The sequence below is a fragment of the Meleagris gallopavo genome, chromosome Z, assembly GCF_905368555.1.
Source record: "Meleagris gallopavo chromosome Z, MGAL_WU_HG_1.1, whole genome shotgun sequence".
NCBI classification, from domain to species: Eukaryota; Metazoa; Chordata; class Aves; order Galliformes; family Phasianidae; genus Meleagris; species Meleagris gallopavo.
The window spans coordinates 76,009,679-76,025,568 of NC_139435.1; the positions used below are offsets into that span (position 1 = coordinate 76,009,679).

The 15,890-nt window shown below is 43.7% G+C and overlaps 1 protein-coding gene across 1 annotated transcript in view; it reads left to right on the forward strand.

Annotated features, from left to right (window-relative positions):
- The first annotated feature begins 4,331 nt into the window (after window positions 1-4,331).
- Window positions 4,332-15,890, forward strand: part of ACO1 (aconitase 1) — a 37,503-nt gene continuing 25,944 nt past the window's right edge. The window contains exon 1 of the mRNA XM_085213035.1: window positions 4,332-4,484. The gene's annotated coding sequence lies outside the window, so the exon portion shown is untranslated. The remainder of the gene's footprint in view (window positions 4,485-15,890) is intronic.

The window sequence follows — 15,890 nt, forward strand, 5'->3', positions numbered from 1 at the left end:
TTCTAACAGGATTTCTGAGAGACTCTAGGTTCTCACTTTTCAGAGTTGTACTAGCATTGCACAGCAACAATTCAGACAGCTTAAAATGATGTATTACATAAATATGAGCGCGATTTCCTTCACAAGCAGCTATAAAAATCCTATTCTCCATAACCTGCAAACTTCCACCTCAGCAGCTCTCAAGCTCTGCCTCACACGTGGTTTCCTGGGGTACTAATGAGAGCTGGATATATTTGAAAATATTAACTCATATCAATATCAACTCAGAACTCACAGAACGTAGTATGTAATATGATAAACCTTTAGATGCTGCCTGGGAGAAACACAGCACTCTGGAACAAACCAATTTGGTCCATTTCAGAAAGCTGAGACAAGCTGGAGGATGCACCTTTATAGCGCTACTGATGGACACTTTTTTCAGATGACTACACTGAAAGGTCAACAGTTCCTGGATCCTCCAGGCTGACAAGCTCTAAATTACTGTCTCCCTTATCCCAGTCTTAGCCTAGTTTGAAACAGGTGGCAGCAGTCAGAGGATTGATGCAACCTGAGTGATCAGCTGAGGCTGTGGGTGGAATCAGCACAACACAGAAATCCGCTAAATGCTTTATGCAAAGGCTTTCAAGCTGTAATGAGCTGAAAGCTCCCCCGTGAGAACCCCACTTATTTGTAACTTCTTGACAGGATAAGAACAAATGAGATAAGTTTACAGGTGTGACAGTGAAGTCATAGGACCATACAGTGATTTGGGTTGAAAGCGACCCTATGGATCCTATAGTTCCACCTCTGACTAGACCAGCTTGCTCAAAGCCCCATCCAACCTCATCTTCCTAATGTCCTAATCTAAATCTATCCTCTTTTAATTTAAAATCATTATACATAGTCCTTTCACTACATTCCCTGATAATGTGTCCCCATCTTTCCTCTAGGCCCATACTAGAAGGCATCCATGATGTCTATCCAGAGCCTTCTCTTCACTAGGCTGCACAGTCACAGCTCTTTCAGCCTATACTTACAGGAGTGGTGTTTCAGCCCTCTGATCATCCTTGTGTTCCTCCTCTGGACCTGCCCTAATAGGTCCGTGACTGTCTTATGATGTAGGCCCCAGAGCTGAACACAGCACTAGACTACGTGTTGGGTCTCATGAGGATGGAGTATAGCGGAAGAATTTCCCACCTTGCCCAACCAACCCCTCATCCTTCCATGCAGCACAGTGTACTGGCTTCCTAGGCTGAAATGCACACCGCTAACTCATCTGTTTTTGTCCACCAATCCACCAAATCAGCTTGAAATGGAACAGATATGATACACTCCCTGAGCTCCTAGCACATCACTTGGTGAATACCTTCAGAGAACGCTCTTCTAGAAGCAATTTGAAGTTAGAACAGCCTCTTGTAAATTGATTTGCCCAGTAGTGACAAATTATTAAAGGACAAAGTACTGACACACAGTTCCTCATCTGTTGGGAAATTATTTCATGAAAAACTCTGAAAAACAGGAAGTCACGAGCACTGGGACTCCCAGGATTGCAGTACGAAAAGCATGACACTCCTATTTGTGTCCAGCTTGGGTGCAACAACTGAAGGAAGTCAAGTTGCTTTTTTTTTTTTTTTTTTACTTTTTTTTAACTTCAACCCAGATTCAGTACAATGCACAACCACCCAAGAAAACTGTTGGAGGTCCTTGCAATCTGCTCATAAAACCAAGAATCTATTCCAGTGAATATCTTCCATACAAACAATGGAGTTAACCTACTCACTTCCTAGCAATCTTTGGAGAGAGACAAAACCACAGTCATTAAACTGTCTGAACCACATTACCACCAACTCAACTCTGCTAAGAGGAATAACAGTCCAAACACTCTCTACTGCAAAAGCCAACCTACAATAACCTTCAGAGAGCATTACTATAAACCCTTGAAGGAACAGCCTATCTTTCAATCCCATCACAGTCTCTGTGTCCTTGCACACAACCAGCAATGTTGCAGAGGTGCTGCCTCTGCCTGCACTAAGAAGGCTTCCCTCCCACAGCACGTCTTGGGGCCTCCTGCACATGGAACATTACAAACCTTGGAGATTTTGACTGAGGGAAGTTAGAGCTGACAGATTACTCATTTTTGTTACTGACCTATTTTACTATTTTACTACGCTATTTTACTATGCTTTCTTCCCCACCCAAGAGATCTTAGGCCAATTAGATTTTGCAGCAATTGCTCTGGCATTCTAGGTATGAAGAATTTCATCAATCATTCAAAACTTGGTGTCGAGCATAGGTCTTATAACTCTGTTTTTTTGGAAACAACAACAAAAAACACAGTCCTTTTCTCTGAAAGGATGTGGCCAAAGGGTTATTTCCAGAGTTTATCACAACAAAAGGAAATTATATCATTAATATAATTAAATATGTACAAAAATCAAGAATGCTAACAATTAATGCATCATCTAAAATCCTAAGGAAGGCACTATGAGGTTTCAAAAGTTCTCCAGCTTCTCCTACTACCAAAATCATCACTATTTTGTAGTGTCCTGAGAAAAACATTGGCTTTCTCCTTCTACTGTCAAATTACAACTATGTCTTCATTCTGAAAAACTCAGTTTATTCTATCTCTCCAGCAAAAGGTTGGAAAAGAAGATTATGAATAAATGTCCATCTCCAAATGTCCAAGCCAATCAAATGTTCTCAAAAGTCTTTCCATTATAAAAAAGAGGGAGCATGTACATTATTCCATGAGATATTTATGCCAAACACAAAGCAAGTCAGCCTGCAAAAGATTTTGAGAGATAACTCAAAATACTATATTTTGTAGATGATGGGACATCAGTACAACAGCAATTTTAAGAACAGAGAGACCCTAAGAAACAGAAGTGCACCACTGAAATCAATATCAAGTGTGCCAAAGCGAGGACTGTAGTATTTAGTTAAAAACAAGAATCAGCGTATCTTCTTTGCTAGACCCTGAGATCTTAATATTTATTTTCCCTGGCCTACATGTTCCAACCTGACAGTCTGTAGGCAGGAGGATCTGCCAGTGCAGGTCAGGACGCAGGAAACTACCCCATAAACAATCAGAAGAGCCATCTCTAGCCTTGCACAAGGTGCCAGCAGCCCTTCCCAGCAGAGAACAGTGCTTCTGTTTTTACTCCTTGCGTCACGTCATGCACCTTAGATCTGCTCCTCTCCTGCAATGTCAGCAAGTAGTCCTCTTTTTCTTCACTTCACAAACTTTTTTCAGGGAAAAATAAAACAAAACAACAATAACAACAACAACAAAACACTGCTGGCCATCTGTTTCTCCTGGTGTTTAGGCAGCAAGTCTCCTTGTCACTACTCTCCAAGATGCTCTCCAGAGACAGGTAAGACATCCAAGCTCTTTTCACACATGTAAGGGATGAGTCCATCTAAGCTCTTTTTATCCATGTAAGGCACAAGTCCCATGTGACTGAACAGTGAGCGTGGACAGTGCTCCAAGATACAGTTAAACCACGGGGAATAGCCTGGTCTTCCTTGGATTTAGTTAGCGTCTCAGCTACTCCAGGAACTGAAGCAAGACAAGGATTCAGAACGATGCCTGAGAAACACCCAGCGGGGGCTGGTGTCACTCAACCAATTCTGGAACCGAAGTGAGAGGAGGTTCCAGAAATCCAGAAACCGAGACCAGTAAGGAGGGGCATGTACAAAATGGAGATTTAGACAAGATATTATTTGGAAATCATGATAAAGCTCAGGGCGGTGAGGCCCTTGCGCAGCTGCCCATATCAGCTGTGTTGCCCCATCCCTGGAGCTACTCCTGGCCAGAGCGGATGTCCCCCGAGCTGCTGGGGGACAGCCCTACCGACGGCACGGGGTTGGAACTGGGTGGGCTTTAAGGGCTCTTTGGACTCAAGCAGTTCTGTGATTCTGTGTGTATCTATGGACCCAGAGTGTTATTTCACCTTAACCCACACCAAGTGGATTTGTGAATCTAGGTCAGCCACCCTCACTGCTAGAAGGACACGACAGTGCAACCCCTACAGACCTTTATTTCCCTCTTTCCTCTTTATCTAACACTTCTGTTATAATTAGATGCATTTTAATACGTCTTATTCAAGCTCCAAATGCACCCCCTTGTATCACAGGCATGCCGCACACTTAGAAGGGCCCCACATCGTTCAGCTGAAGGACGCTGCACTCCTGCACCTCCTTCAGGCCTGCCATCACCATGGTGGTCAGCTTGCCAGACGCTGTCAGTACCGACAGCCGGGACAGCGAACCGTTCCCCACATCGCGAGGGCTGCGTTTTCTGTAGACAGCGATCCCGAGAGCACAGCGTCGAGGGGCAGCGGAAATCCACACCCGCCTCATCCACCGGCCGCCACGGCGAGGGCGGGGGGTAGGCGGGAAGCCTTTGAGGGTGCGGGCGGAGCCGGCCTGCCCCCGCCCCATCCCTCCCGAGGCCGTCGGCAGCGGCGGGGAAGCTGCGGCGCTGCGTTCCTCCGAGCTCCCCGGTGAGTGTGGCGCTCGGTGGGGCCGCCGTGCCCGCCCGTCGCCCTCCCGCTTCGCCCGGGGGGGGCGCCGCGAGCCGCCCGCACTTCCTCCGTGCGGCGCCGGGCTCAGCTGCGGGCGGTGGCGGCGCGGATCCGCCCTGGCGGCCAGCGGGCGCGGGGCGGCCATCCTGCGGCCCAGGCCGCGCTGAGGGCGGCTCGCCGCTGCGGCACGGCCGCTTAACGGCGGCGGAGGCTGCGAGCCAGGCGGGTTCGGCCTCGTCTGCTAGCGGGCTAGCTGGGAGGAGAGGGGGCAGGAGGAAGGCTGCGCTCAGGCTGCATTCGCTGCCTGCGGGCGGATCCGCTCCGGCTTTTGGGTTCCGTCTGTCCGCGGTGCTGCTGCCATTGTGCAGACCGGCTCGTTACCAGTAGTAGAGGAAGACCACCCTAGGGACAAATATTAACACTGGGATGTTTATTTTGTAATGCTTGGCTTAAAAGCAATTGTGCTTGGTCAGAATGTCCTAATAAACTTCTGAGGATTGTTGGCTCTTCAAAGGGCAGAGGGAGAATTTAATGCACACATAGTAGGAAGCGCGGCTGACTCTTATGCCCTCTGGGTTTTTGATGTCTGTGAGGAGTTACTTGAAAAATTGTCAGTATTTTACCAATCCCGGGCTTTGTAAGACAGAGAGGATTCCTATTATAGAGCGTTTCAGTATGTGGAGGAGTTCGAACACTTTCTTACAGAGAATGTGCTGCAGATGAATGCTGAACCAAAGACTTCAGGTCTTTTGAACTTCATTTCTAGTCATACAACGTTTTAATTGGACCCCTGCCTCCTCTCTGGTTCCTTTGAATTGAGTGTCAGCCAGTGAATGATGCTCCCCCACTCTGATATTTCAAATAAAGCGTCTCTGGTAATTATGGAAGAGCTGATGCAATAATTGCAGAAAACCATAGGAGATATATTATTGATATTAGTAGTAAATATAGTGGGAAATTTATTTTGCTAGTGTTCTTTAACATCTATTCTCACTGTGGGCTTTTACTGTGTAACAGCTGGAAATTTTCTCCCTACCTGCAATTATGATCTGTGTCAAATTCCTGAAAGGCTTAGAATGGAAGGGTGGTCTCTTTCCCTCATAGAAACAGTGAGAAGGTAAAGATGGTCTTTCTCTCCAGTTTCCCCTGTTTGTATGGATAGAAGATAAGGATTTTTCATGGTTATTGCCTTCAGTGTTGCCTGTGGAGTAGCTACTGCTGTAGCTAGGAACATTTCCTCTAGATATTTGGGATGTTGTCATAGGCATCAGGGACACAGAATAATTTTAGGGCAGGGACTCCAGAAACTTGCAAAATACTCTCTAGTGGGTTTTTTTTTTTTTTTTCTTCTGTTTTTTTTCTGTGGAAATCTGTTCTGAGAAAGCTGATTAGAAATGTGTTGTTGAAACTTCATTTGGTTCCTCTGGGATTGTGGCTAGCAAGCTCTTGTAATGGCTGGCTGGAATTGATGAAATTTTATCAGATACTCAGTTGTTCTGCTGCTTGCATACTGAAACCAAGGGATTTGAAAGTTGGATTTGTCTGCATGAACAGTCAAATAGTTGCTGAGATTCTAAGCTGGAGATGTATTAAAGAGAAATCTCTTGCTGTATTTCCAGAGTGCAATTTGCCATGATCTGAAAAATTAGGACCTGATGGTGCCAGATTTGTTTCACAACATTAATAATTCTTTCATCAGTTCTTCATCCTTCCACCTACCCTTTTGTGATTGTTCTGAAACAGTGGAAGTTCACACAGAAAGACTCCAATGGGTGCAGAGGCAGAAGTTGACAGAACTCAAGTGATGGTTCTGTAATGAGGAGAGGGCTAATTGACAGTACCCCCAATTTGTTTTCCTTCCTCATGCTCATCCTTCCAACCTTCACATGAGGCTTTTGAAACAAAACAAAAACAGTAACAAAATGTTTTTTTAATCCCCCATAACAAAATGCCTTTTTTAATCCCCCATTCTGAAACTGAATTTCAGGCTAAACTTTTCCAGGTGCTTACTGAGCTCTGTATTTCCACTCTCTTGCAGTGCTTCCATGTTAACTTATTGTTAGGAACATGCTTCTGCATGTGCCCCTGGATATATATATATTTTGTACTAACACTGAAAGCTAATTCTTTGTTAAAACTAGTCCATGCTGCATTTATATTAATGAATAGTCTAGGACTGCCAAGATAGGGGAAGTGAGCAGCAAGTTTGTACAGAAGTAGGAAAAAGGTTAAAGTTGCCCTTTAAGGGGAAAAGAAAATATTGAAAGATTCAATTTTCAGCGTACTGTGACCTCAAATAAGATTTCCTTTATTCTTAAGTGTAATGGTGCTTGTTTTTCTACAGGAAAAAAAAAAAAAGAAGTCTAGTTTTAACTGGGGCACTCACCGGAGAGTCTGCTGACACAGCATTCCCTTAACACTCTTGCCTGCTTAATTAGGATCTGGATTTTGTTAACTTCATGGTTAGATTGTGTTCTGGAGGCCATCTGAAGATACTAGATAATGTGTACTTGCCTGGTTGCCTGGATCATCAAAAGCTGGTGAGATGTGTGCATGAGAAATGTTTCAATGATCCCTCGAGCAAAAAGTGTGCTTTCTAAAGTGAGGGAGGAAGAAGTTGCTTTCCAGAAGGATGACTTGAGGGAGTTTAATATCTTGAAACTGGACATATCTAAACTTCCAGCCTGCTTGGAGCTGGAGTTTCTGTAAAAAGACGGAGGCTTGATTTCACAAACACAGTCTCTGAACTAAATCTTCAGATCCTGTGCGTGTACTACTGCACTGCTAACAAAGTGAAATCCTCAGAATGTTTATGATAGCCAGTGAAGTATATCTTTTATAGGAATACACACTTCCCACTGTGCTTGAAGTGTTGCACATTGTGGCTTTGAAAATGTATGCGCTTTCGTGTTGCAGTCAAAGGTTTAGATATCAAGAGGAAGCAATTAAGTCAGCAGTTCAGGGTCTCACTTGTGTTCCAGGACAAAGTTCCTTTAGAGCCTTTAAGTTGAAATGGGCTCCCTGAAATGTTGTGCAAAGTGTTTTAAATAAACTCCATTACAGATTGCTGTATTTTCTTCCAAGGCACAATAACGGCATGGTTTATACCAGCAGAAGAGTTTCTCAGCTGTCAAAAAGTTAGTGGACTTATCTTTAAGGATCTGTGTAGCTATGGACTTCACTGTGCAATGAAGAAACATATTCTTTCTGAGGGCTCTAAGAGTACTCAAGTCTCACTGCTGGTAGTTTACAGCAGGGCAGCACTGCATGGTTCTTATACAGTGGCCTTATCTGTCACAGGTAGAGCAAGTATTAAACAGTAAGAGCTTTTTTAATCAGAACAAGAAACCTGTGTATTTATTGCAGCTGTAGTTGTACTCATCTGTTCTGTGTGCATACAAATGTAATTATAGCTAGATACAGTACAAAACAAGACTCTGCTTGTTCTAGTGGTGGTGTTGAACTTTATCCAAATGCTGGGTTCTTTTTTTTTTTGGTGTTCTATTTTTTTTTTTTTTAATAGATGCCAGGATAACAAAAACATTTTTCTTAAGCAACTTGGATTTTTCAACTGATTCTTTTCTATCACAGAACTATCTGTGTCGTGTCCCCCCCCCCCTTCACACCCAAACTGACTTGAATTGTGAATGGATTTACTTACCGAAGTGTTACTACTGCGGATCCCTGACTCATACTGAAGAGGCTGTCCTTCCATATCAAGCATGGAGACTTCTGCCAACGTGCTTAAAATGTTCTTTGAAGCAGGATAGGTACATACAGAACGTGTTGCAATTCCAACATGACTGAAGTTTCTTGCCTACTTGACCTGATCACAGAACCACGAGGTGTTGTGGGATTAAGGGACCTTGAAGATCATCCAGTTCTAACACGGGCAAGAATGCTTTCCGTGCTCTTCCACTTTCCAGATCTTGATTCATGGGTAAGAAATCTGTAACTTAGGTAAACTGAAAGTTGAGTTGTCGATGCCTTCAATTAGGGCCATTGGTGAGCAGAATATGAAAATGTAAGTAGAGCTGTGTAAATTGCAGACACTTACTTTCTATTAGGGAGGAGAGCAGTAAACGTAGGTTTGAGAAGTGCTCTTCAGCGATACATAATTCTTACTGATGTCAGAAGTGGCATGCTCAATATTGTCTTGATGGATTTACAACTCCGTAATCTGCTGCTCTGTAGCAGCTCCTCTCAGATTTTTTCATCCACATACGCACACAAAATGTCAACCAGCTGAGTAGGCAAAACTAAGGTAAACAACTTGTACTGGCTGGAGAAGGAACAGTTATCACAGCTGTTGGTACACATGGGACAGATGTGATCAGGTTCAGCATAGGTGGTATGTGCTGCTGCAGCTGTGAGTGATCCATATGTCTTTTGCCTTTTCCCAAGAGCGGTCCTGCCAGTTAACCTCTCCTTTCCCCAGTTTTCAGTTGCAAGTTTCTTCATGGATTCCCATAATCCTTGCAGGTCTAAGTCTTCCACCATTGCATTTGGTGGGTTTAACCCGTCTAGTGTCCTGTAAGGTGCCCACTTTAAATTGCCTAATTGGTGATTCTATGCTAACTCATTCCTCCCACTGGTAACAGTCAATTTACTAGCGCCAAGGGAAAATAACTTTTACTAATTGATGTCTACTTTAGTCAGTCAAACCATTAGGTGTTTAATTTTATGAGTTGATGTTTAAAATCTTAGAATCCTGGAACAGCATAGCTCTGAAAGAAGCTTAGATCATGTAGTTCCAATGCCCTCCTCTCAGCAGAGTTGCCAGCCACCAGATCAGCCTTCCCAGTGTCCCATCCAGCCTGGCTTTGAACACCTACAGGTTTGGGGCATCCACAGCTTCTGTGATCAACCTGTCCCAGAATCTCACCACCCTCTGGATGAAGAATTTCCTCCTAATATCTAATCAAAATCTCCCCTCCTTCTGTTTAAAACTGTTCTACCTTGTCCTGTCATTGTCAGACCATGTAAAAACTTGTTCTCCCTCCAGGTTATAAGATGTACTGAAGGCCACAACAAGGTCTTGTTAGAGCCTTCTCCAGGCAGAACAAACCCAGCTCCCTCAACCTTTCTTAGATGACAGGTGCTCTAGCCCTCCTGTTATGATTGTGGCCCTCCTCTGGACCTATTCCAAGAGATCAATGTCTTTCTTGTGCTGCGGGTCCTAGGTTTGTATGCATTACTGCAGGTAAGGCCTCACAAGGGCAGAGCACAGACAGTCACCTCCCTTGCTCTACTGGACACTCTTGTTTTGATGCAGCCCATGATACAGTGGGCCTTTTGGGCTACAAATGTGAACTGTTGGCTCTTCTAAGGCTTTTCACAGGATCACAGAAACAGCAAGGTTGGAAAAGACCTACAAGCTCATGCAGTCCAACCATAGATTTCGTTCATCAGAACCCCCAGGTCATTTTTCCAGGGTTACTCTCTGTGAGTTCTTCTGATCTGTACACATACTTGGGATTGCCCAGACCCAAGTGCAACACCTTGCACTTTGCCTTGTTGGATCTCAGTAAGATCCTGTGGATCCACTTTCCTTGTCTAGGTCCCTTTGAATGGCATGCTTTCCATCTGTTGTGTCAAATGCAGCACTCATCTTGATGTCATCAGAAAACTTGCTGAGAGTACACTTGATCCCTCTGTCTATACCATTGACTAAGATGTTGAAAATTCCCAAGTGGGATACCACTCATCACCTGTATCTACCTGGACATAGAGCCATCCACCACAACCCTCTGGCAGCAAGTATCCAACCAATCCTTTACCCATTAAATAACTATCCAAATCCATACATTTCTAATTTAGAGATAAGAATTTGGTGTGGGATCGTATTGAAGGCTTTGCACAAGTCTAGATAGGTGACATCAGTTGCTCTTCCTTTGTCCACTGATGCTGTCGCTCCATCATTGGAGGCCTCCAGGTAGATGAGACACAATCTGACCTTGGTGAAGCCATGCTGGTTGTCCCAGATTATCCCTGTATTGTCTTATTGTAGCTTCCACGATTTTCTCAAGCAGAGTGGTGAGGCTTACCAGCCTGTATTTCCCCGGCTTTCCTTTCTCTCTCAAAACTTCAAGGGACTTTTTCCTTTTTCCAGTCACTGAGAACTTCACCTGACATCCGTGGCTTTTTGAATTTGATGGAGAGTTGTTTGCCAATCACATTGGCCTGTTGGCCAAAGTTATTGGCCACATTGTGCAATAACTGAGATACCAAAGATGAAATAAAAGAGCCAGTGGTTTGTTGTGGCTTTACTCCAGCAGGCAGCTGAGCACCAGCAAGCTGTTCTCTCTCTTTCTTGCACTGGGACGGGAGAGAAAATCGAGGGGGCAGTAACTCTTTGGTTGAGATAAAGGCAATTTGATGAGACAGAAAAGGAGGGGAAAGTAATAGTAATAATAGCTGTATACAATAGAAGAAGTGGTGCACAATGCAGGTTCTCACCACCTACTGACAAATGCCTGCTCAGTCCTGCAAAATGGCTGCCTGTTCAGCCAATTGCTCACAGTTTTTTATGGTTCATCATGAATTCATATGGTGTGGAACATGCCTTTGACCCATTTGGATCAGCTGGACTGATTCTGTTGCCCTCCCAGCTCCTTATGCAGTTCAGCTCCTCACTGGCAAGGCAGATGAGAAGCAGAAAAGGCTTTCATTCAGCACAAGCACCACTCAGCAACAACTAAAACACCAATACGGTATCAGTGTTGTTTTTCTCCTAAATCCAAAGCACAGCATCATACCAACCACTGTGAAGAAAAGTAACTCTAGTCCTGCTGAAAGCAGGACAGCGTACTGCTGAGATGGTCATCCAGTGGTGTGGTCTACCACAGAGATCTGCATGTACGTCACAACCCATTCTCCTGCTAGTCTGTTGTTGCAAGGACATGTCTGATCTATCATGGTGAATATGAGTTTATTGATGGACTCAATACAGATAGAGTGAGGATGATGTACGCGTATTTTGCTAGTGTGAATGCTACAAAGTTTCGTTGCTGGAGAGATATGAACCCTCCTGTATAATTTCGAGTGGTAGTTTAAGGAACAGCTGTTTTAGCTAAGAGTTCATTCTCTGCTTGGAAGGGCAAGTGTTATGTGCATGAAAAACAGCTTCCTTGTTTTATATTTGGAAAGTTATGGCCTAGTCCAAATAAATCTCCCCCTCTTGGTATTCATGGTTTCCATGCCTGTGCTTAGAATCTTTCTGCACTTTTACTTCTGTGGGGGAGAGTGTTCTGGAGCTGGGATACGAGAGAGCCTGAAAACACTTCTTGTGAGGAGCTGATGTGCAGTCTGTGTGAAAATTCAAAACATACCCCAGTGGGATGTGAAGGTGAGTGACACAGTGCTGAGCAACTGCATTGGCATAGCACTCTGAATGGGTAACTGTTAATAATGAAGGAGTTTAGATTTAAAGATGTTCGGCATTAATATAAACAAGACCAGTGTTTGCCAATCTCTGTTAGTTGGCACAGGAAGCAGTGAAGTAAAATTGTAGTTCATCTTGTTCACTTTATACAAATCATACAACCTTTGAAAGGGCTAAAGTAAGGAGGATTTGTATCCTGGCTGCTGATATTTGAAAGGGACTGTAAAAAGGAAGGAACGTTGCTACTTTAGTAGGTTATGATTGAAGAAAGTGAAATTTACCATACTGCAAAAAGGCAGATTTGTATAGGTAATGCTTAAAAGCTAAACATCCTTATTCCAGATCCAACTTCAAGTATGCAGTCACAAAGGCATGGATTTTGTGAGACGGAAGCTTTTTGAAGACCTAGCAGTTTTTATGCAATTCGTTGGGTTTGTGGTGGTCTTCTCTATTATGATACTTTCTGTTAACCTTTGTCTTTTTTCTCTAACCAAAAGTTTCTCTTGCTAGTTTTCTCTTTTTCTCTGTGTTTGCCTGAAATTATTTTTGCTATAACTTTTATGGAAAATCTGCCCCCCATCTTAACATGCTTGTGCTCTGAAATCTGGTTCTGTAAAATCATCTGTTTTCTTAGCTTTCTGATCCACTATACATTTATGTTGCCTTAAAGATCCTAAACTGAATTTAAAATAGTTTTCTTTTGCTCTGCAAAGCAGTCTGAAGGAAACTTATTTTGCTTCCCTTCTGATCCATTTTCTCAGATAGATCAGTCGTGTGAAACCACTGAAATCACAAGAGAGTGTCCAGAATTGTACAGAGGTGGGGAATGGGTGGGGGAATGGGAGTCTTGCTAATCAGAGACCTGAGTGTAGGCAGCAATTAATGCTGTCCTCCAGAGCCGGGAGGAGTGTGGCTTGTGTGGGTGACTTGTGGCTGTAACCATGAGAAAGCTCTTCATTTGCACTTCTGCCTTGCTGGGGGAGTGCATGCAGAACGCCATTTCAGACGTGACCTCTGTGCAAACAGTTTGGAGGCCATCAGGCAGCAGATCCAGCGCTTTCTTCAGTCTGTATGTTCAGCTGTTGCTGTGACCGTGCATTGTGACCCCTGCATACTGAGCCAGTGTTTGACAAGCAGACGCTGGCTAACCTCACTGCATATTTACATTTGGGTGCAGGCAAGAAATGAATAAATACTCTGTGTTGCAATCTCAAGTTAATCTGTATCCACTGCAGTGATTACTGCAGACGGTCTGGTGGCCTTCTGTGATGGAATGAGTGGACAAAGGATGTCAGCTACTTGCGCAAAGCCTTCAGTATGGGCCCACACCACATTCTTATCCCTAAATTGGAGAGATGTGGACTTCATGGGTGAGCTGTTCAATGGAGCAGGAATTGGCTGGATAGTTGCAGGCAGAGGACTGTGGTCAATGGCTCTACGTCCAGGTGGATGTTGGTGATGAGCGGTGTTCCACAGCGTTCTGTCTTGGTCCCAATGGTTTTCAGTACCTTCATCAGAGACCCAGTTAATGCGATCGAGTACAACATCAGCAAGTTGCTTATGACATAACCTGTGAAGAAAGGTTGAGGGAGCTGGGCTTTTTCTTCCTGGAAAAGGCTTGGGGAGACCTTGCTGTGGCCTTCCAGTGTTAAAGGGAGCTTGTAGGCAGGAAAGAGACTGACTCTTTTACAGGGTCTGATAGTGATAGGACAAGAGGGAACCGGAAACTAAAAAAGGAGGTTTAGATCAGATGTTAGGAGGAAACTCTTTGCTCAGGGACTGGTGAGGCCCTGGCGCAGTTGCCCAGAGAAGCTGTGGTGCCCTGTTCCTGCAGCCCTGCCCACAGGAGGGTGTTGGAAGTACGTGATCTTTAATGTCCCTTCCAAGTCAAGCCATTCTAGGATTCATTCTGTGACTGTATTTCTTTTTTAGTGGATTTAACCTGTGGAGTATTGCTTCCTCCTGACTTTTAGGCAGGTCAGCAACTCGATGCAGTGCTTTGGCCATTTTGTTTATAGTTTATTTGGAAATAACAATAGACTGTTTGTGGATTTGTGCTGTGAAATTTGCAGGAATGTTGTTATGAATTTGGTATTTATTCTCTGTACTTTAATTCTTGCTTGGGGCTCTGTAGAGCTTACAAGATTGTGAGGTTTGTTTGTGTCACTTTGACCAGGCAAGATAAGAGAACGTGCATGTGAGCCTTGGCGACCTCACAGTTTGGCACCTTTGTTTAGCTAACTGATGATGGTAAAGAAATGGTAAAAGTCAATAATGTGTGACTGAATTGCCTCTGTGGGTTGCCAAGACATTGGCTTAAATGAGAAATGTTCCTGGTTCAATTTGTACTTAGATAAAAGTATGTCAGCTGAGTACGGTGGAGTCGTATGGTCATATTGAAGTGATGATCTCACTTGCTTTTATCTGTTAGGCTTTTCCACCAGAAGTGAGTATTCTATAAAATAAAATTCTCATCTTGGAAGGCAGAAAATAAAACTCATTAGGATCGTAGCTTGCAGTCAGAGCAAGGAAGAAGTTCATTTCAATAGTGCTCAGTACAAGAAGCATTGAGGTTGCTTTAGAAGGGGAATGCCTGTGTGAGTCATGCTTACCAAAGAAGAGGACAACCAAAATTTGGTGAGATGTGTGAGGGACTGGTATCTGCAAAGCTGGGAAAAGGGATCTCAGAAAATGACTTGCAGTTGCGAATGTGAGAGGTGACACCTCAGTAGCAGCTGGAATTTTAGGGCAATACAGGCTCCAGTGCAAAAAGTAAACGGTCTTTGGCCTTATACAAGGACAAAAAAAAAAAAAAAAAATTACAAAGAAATCAAAGTAAATTGTCTGTGAGTAAGCATTCTTTAGAAGTTTCCCTTGTTTTATGTGGCAGAATACTGGGCATTTTCTTTTCCATCTTCCATTTCTCCTCTCCATGTATCTCACCCTTAACTGTTGTTAACTTGAAAATTTGTGAGATGTGATTTGTGCTGGAGTGCTTTAAGAATCCTACACAAGAGATGGAACACCTCTTGCAAGGACAGGTTGAGAGCCTGGAGAAGGCAGGGATGTGGGGGGAAATGGAGTGGGCACTCAGTATCTATGGAGAGGCTACAAAGGAAGGGGACAGACTCTTTAGCACGGTCTGCTGTGACAGGGCAAGGGGAAATGATTTCAAACTAAAGGAGGGGAGATTTACATTGGATATAAGGAAAAAGTTTGTTATGATAAGAGTGGTGAAGCACTGGAACAGGCTGCCCAGAGACCTAATGGCTGCTCCATCCCTGGAAGCACTCAGGGTCAGGCTGGATCAGGCTCTGATGGAGCTGTAGGTGCCCATGCTCACCGCAGAGGAGTTGGACTAGATGACCTTTAAAGGTCCCTTTCAACTCAAATGATTCCATAATTCTCCCTGTATTTGTATTTCCTGAAGAGTCAGTGAGATCCGATGGGTGAAAAAAACTAATTCAGCCTTTGGCCTGACATTAACACAAATCATTAAGGCAACACATCACTACTGACAAGTTCTGGTCTTTGTGCAGCCATTTGCACCAGCCCTGGAGGCTTGTCAAAGTGGTGCATTTCATTCTGTTTTTTTTGTTGTTGCTTCTTTGAAAAACTGAGACACAGGGAGATAATGTTACTTGAAAGAAGACAGGAACAGTGATGCCTGGAAACAGCAACTGAGTTTGATCTCTCTCTTTTTTTTTTTTTTTTTTAAAGAAAGAGATAATCATGTTGCCTGGCAAAGGAGGGAAACAGTATTTTTTTTCTCAAATTATTGGCTTGTTCCCAGGCATATGTCAGCCTAAAGTGTTCCCAAAAGAGCCTTGGATAGAATTCAGGTGTTAGTGTCCTAGAAACTGTAGGCAGGCAGATCACATGCAGCTAAACTTTTTTGAAGGTAGAAAGATGTTTCCAGTGTGAATTCAGGCAATTTTGTGCCTTGATGTTGGAAATATTCATGGACACTTTGACTTGTGTAAGTGAGTGTTAAAAGTCCT